At 50.8% G+C, this 4,478-nt stretch overlaps 1 long non-coding RNA gene across 1 annotated transcript in view; it reads right to left on the bottom strand.

Moving 5' to 3' along the window:
* Positions 1–4,342, bottom strand: part of LOC107202661 — a 6,463-nt gene extending 2,121 nt beyond the window's left edge. Inside the window, exons 1-2 of the long non-coding RNA XR_001520779.3 lie at positions 4,097–4,342; positions 3,585–3,677 (exon numbers count right to left, since the gene is read on the bottom strand). This is a non-coding gene — a long non-coding RNA (uncharacterized LOC107202661). The remainder of the gene's footprint in view (positions 1–3,584; positions 3,678–4,096) is intronic.
* Between the last annotated feature and the right edge of the window lie 136 nt (positions 4,343–4,478).

The raw sequence follows: 4,478 nt of genomic DNA, 5'->3' as shown, positions 1-4,478 counted from the left end.
TTTTTTCTTTTTGTATACACAACGACTGCGAGATTTTCATGTTTGAAATATGTGGGCGTTCATTACCGATAATAGTAACGTAAACCAGGGTTCCTCCACCTCTAAGGGCAGCGACTAATTCGGGCCTGCTGGGCCCGATCCCGCCCTCTGCCCTGGGCGTTGAAATACAGGTTGTGTGAGCACAAGAGAGGGTGCAAGCCGGTCCCATTAGGCACAAGTCCTTTTCATTAACCCGCACTGACAGGTTGACCTCCAAATCATATTTCTCTCTTTTCAAAAATCCCTTTTCTTGCGTGTTTATGTCCTTTCACAAACTCCTAAGCGACGCCCCAGATATAGGATGCGTCTCATCCCTGGGACGCGGGATGCTCCAGCATCCCCAAGTCTATCCGAGAACGATATCCCTGTCTGATACGTTTGGTCCCGGGTCAATGACATCATGCACTCTATAAATTCAAACTCGTCTGGGCTTTTCAAGCCGTGCACCGGACGGTTGAGGGATGCGGTGGGCAGCCGGGAGAAAGGAGACGGAATCGGCATCCCGGTACTTAGGGAGCTGCGGGCAGGAGAAACGCCGAGGGGGTTTCTCGGCCAGGGCAGCGCCTCAACAGCAAAGGACGGGGTGCCCTTGGGGAGCTTTCGTGTGTCTGATTATTTCTTTGCTTTAATGAAAATTATGGAGGGAGATCCCGATGCTGCTGCACAGAGCAGGGATGGATACGTCTGGCATCGGTACCGGGCACCTCAGCGGTGACTGAGGCTCCCGCCGCTGCCCTGTCGCCATAATCGTCCCACCGATTTCGGGCGCTCCTCAAAAGAAAGGTGCGGTAAAGAAGCAAATGAGCGGGCTCGCTGCCCAGGCACCGGTGAGGCGCCTCTCTGCCCCTGGCCTGCCCTCACAGGGTCTGGCCCGGTGTGGCCGCAGTGTTCCCAGTCAGCCAGCCCGGGAGTCCCCAGCAGATGTGGGTTTCCGACCACCCAGTGTCGGCACCTCTTCCCCGTTTCCATACCGTTTTCCCCGACCGATTCGAAGAAATTAGCTTAATTTGCAATTTAACTTAATTCACACAAGCCCGGGGGGGGAGGAAGGGGTAGCGCAGCTCTGTTGTTCTGTTATCCCAGCTCCCACCCTACTCTTGGCCCGGAGGAGAGAAGTGACCTGGCGATAAGCGGCCCGGCGGCGACTGAGCGCCGGGGCCGGGCAGCGGGTGGCCCCGGCGGCGCTGAGCGGGCGCCCGGCCCGGCGCCCCCCGCCGCGGGCTCCGCTCCCCCGGAGCCGCGGGCATCCACCGGGGGGCAAAGGCAGCCCCTTCCTCCCGCTCGGCCCCGCCGAGGGGCTGGAGAGGCAGCGACCTCAGGGCAAAATCTACCGATACAGCCCCACACACCGACTCCCGAAAAATATAAAATAAAATAAATTTTTGAAAGAGGGTAGAGGAAGAGAAAAACCAGCCTCGGCACAGACTCCACCAAAATTCATTTATTATAGCAATCTAGGAGAGTCCTGCTTGGCAGCAGAGTCCAGATAAATCGCTGCCTGACGTGAAACTATTTTGGCAGGGAAAGAAAATGACATAAACTAGAGTTTCTTTTCCTTTTCTGTTTTTTTTTTTTTTATTGTTTTTTTTTTCACCATATGATTTGTGCACAAAAAAAAATTGTAATCAAATTAATAAGTGTAAGATGGGAAAAATGCTGGCGCTTTTTAGCGGTCTTTGAGCATAGTATTGGGAAAGGTACCTTAAGCTTCAGCGTTTTGCAACGCATGGAGCAAACAGAAAAGGCTACAACCCATTATCAGAAATCCTGAGTATTTATAAGCTGAGGGAGGAAAAGAGAGTTACATTTGTTCTAAAACTCGCTTTATAAAACTCATAAATAACGGCTGGGATAAGAGGAGAATATATATATATGCATATATATGCAAAAAATCCTTCTGGATGCTTTATCTAGAAATCCTCTTTCGCCAAAGTTAGTTAAGCAGTCATGATGCTAGCTTTGGAGACTGGTGTTCTGATCGATATCTCCTGTATGTTTTATTACTTTTTCTCTGTCTCATGTTTTCCGTTTCCTTCATCATTGGAGATGTTATCGGAGTGGCCGTAGTGTCTTGTCACAGAGACTGTCACAGTTGCAGTCTAACCTGCAGTGCATCGGAAAGCTCGTACGCAAACAGGGACAGTGTAAAGACACACACGCCCGTTTGCAAGCCAATATAACTTTCCGGCCCTGACAATGTCCGCTTCTTCCCATCAAGAATATATGCAGCAAAACAAAGCTGGAGAACTGCTGCAGAAACTGGGTGGATTTCCAGGCTGCGCCCTACAGACATCTCATCCCGAGCGGCGGGGGCACGCGGTCCGGCCGCTCCGGGGCTCTGCCTGCACGGTCTGCCCGCGGCCTTCCTTACATTTAAAAATCCACACTTGCAGACACATTCTTTCCTTGGGATAACACCATATATACACGTGTGCTTGTGCATATATAGATACAGATATCCATCAGCTGCTTAGAGGCATGTGTGTGTACGTATAAGATATATGTGTATATACATCAATTCTACATCTGGACTAGTTTTTCACTTTCGTACTCAGTTTACACCCAGACGCTCAAGCATATGTGTATATGCTTATAAAAACCTACGCCTGCATGTCTGTGCTCCGTGCACGTCTCCCCTCTAGGTCCTACTCTACACACCCCGTCCTGCCGAACCGCGAGTCCGGCACACTTCTTCTCCTTCAGCATTTCCCCGACGAAGGCAGCTCCCGGGTACCGCGGCAGGCTGCTCCTTGGCGGACGGCCTCATCCGCGGGGACCGTCCACTCCCTGCAGGGCATTCCCCGCCGACAGCCGGCAGACCCACTCGCAAAGCCCCCGGGTCCCAACAAGCCGCCGTGTACCGTCGGTAGCCCCCTCCACGCCGGGACCGCCCGAGCTCTGTGTGCCCCCTTTCCCCGGGCATTGAGTTGATTTTCGCTCTCTTCCCACCACCCAGCGCTTCCCCCGAGGTACCCCCACCGCCTCTGTACAGGAGAGCGCATTAAGCTGCTGCAGAAATTGGACCACAGTTCTTTCTGCCTTCTTTCGCTGACTCCTCCATCTCTATCTTTCTCTTTCTTTAATTTACGACCTCTCAGCTCCTGTTGACACAGTTTTCCACACTGCCTATATTGTAGAACTGCGTTGCAATATACGCCGAATCAGCCTAGGCGTCAGCCAGCACAAATAAGGGTGGGTATTTGGTATTTCGCAGCTATTTAATAATGCTCGGCTCCATTTGAGGATGACAACAAATGCACCTCGCCTCCGAGTTTTCCATGAGTTACAGCTTGAGATCAATTTTTCTTTTGTAATATCTTCAAGCTTACTAAAGAAAAACACCTAAATAACTACAGGAGATTTCTTCCTTAGCCTGGCCGTTAAGTAAACATTTAACTACTCCCTTTCGATAACTAAACCTGTTTTTCGCAGATGCCGGTCTTTTATACTGCAAAAGCGGGAATGCTGAGAAATATTTATATGTTTGTTAGTAAAAGCTAGAAAATTAGCTCGGAACATGCTGTAAAAAATATTCGGTTACTTACCGATCATACCAGTTCAAGAAGCATGAAACCGATTTCAGGCGCCTGAGTCACTCGGGTGAACGCTGGTGGAGGTGCATAGATGCAGGCAGTAAGCTGGAAAAGAATCAGTCAGAGTCGGGCTTGTTGTTAATGTCTCAAAACAATTCTTTCAAAACCATTCCCGTGCAAGCCCCGAGCGCTCCTCTCCCTCGGTCAGTCAGCAGGAGCGCTGCCGGAGCCAGCCCATGCTAACCCGGGTCGCAAGCCGGGTGTCAGGCAAGGCAGAGCAGCTTCGCCTCCCTCCTCACGGAAACTAGTGACCCCGTGGTGTGTACTAACCAGCAATACGGGTATAAGCCGCAGCGCTGCTGGGGCATGCCTGTCGGAGTCGGGCATCGATGAAGTGCCCTCCGAAGCCGGATTTATTTGTTCCTCTACCGGACCGGCACAAAGCACTTTGCCAAAGCAACCTCAGAGCCTATCTAGCTCTCACACAGACTTTTGCCAAGAAACTTCTTAGATCCATACTGTACCTGGTTTGAGATTATCCGATATTTAAGTTTTAATGAGTTCGTAGGGGTTTTTTTGTTGTTTGGGGTTTTTTTCAATTTTTTTTTTTTTTTAAACTCAGGTTTTACTGTAAGGCATCTGCTAAACACTTGCATTAACCTCTGCCTCCATGATAATTTTTCCCCCCTTGTTTTAATTACATTAGGGATGCGGAGGGGCAGCCAATCCTAAAAGAGGAGCTCGGCAATTAGCAGAGCGAACATCAAAAAGTTTTATTGCGGAGGGCGGCGGGCTCCGCCCCCGCCCCGGCCATTGGCGGCCGCCGCTTCTGACGACATATATTAACCCGAGCGGCCCTAAACATGTAGCTGTACATGGAGATCGGGCCGGGGAGCCCTGCCAGTG

The sequence above is a fragment of the Parus major genome, chromosome 4, assembly GCF_001522545.3.
Source record: "Parus major isolate Abel chromosome 4, Parus_major1.1, whole genome shotgun sequence".
In the NCBI taxonomy this organism is placed as follows: domain Eukaryota; kingdom Metazoa; phylum Chordata; class Aves; order Passeriformes; family Paridae; genus Parus; species Parus major.
The sequence above is the reverse complement of the archived record's forward strand: the minus strand, read 5'-3'. Positions and strand labels throughout refer to the sequence as shown.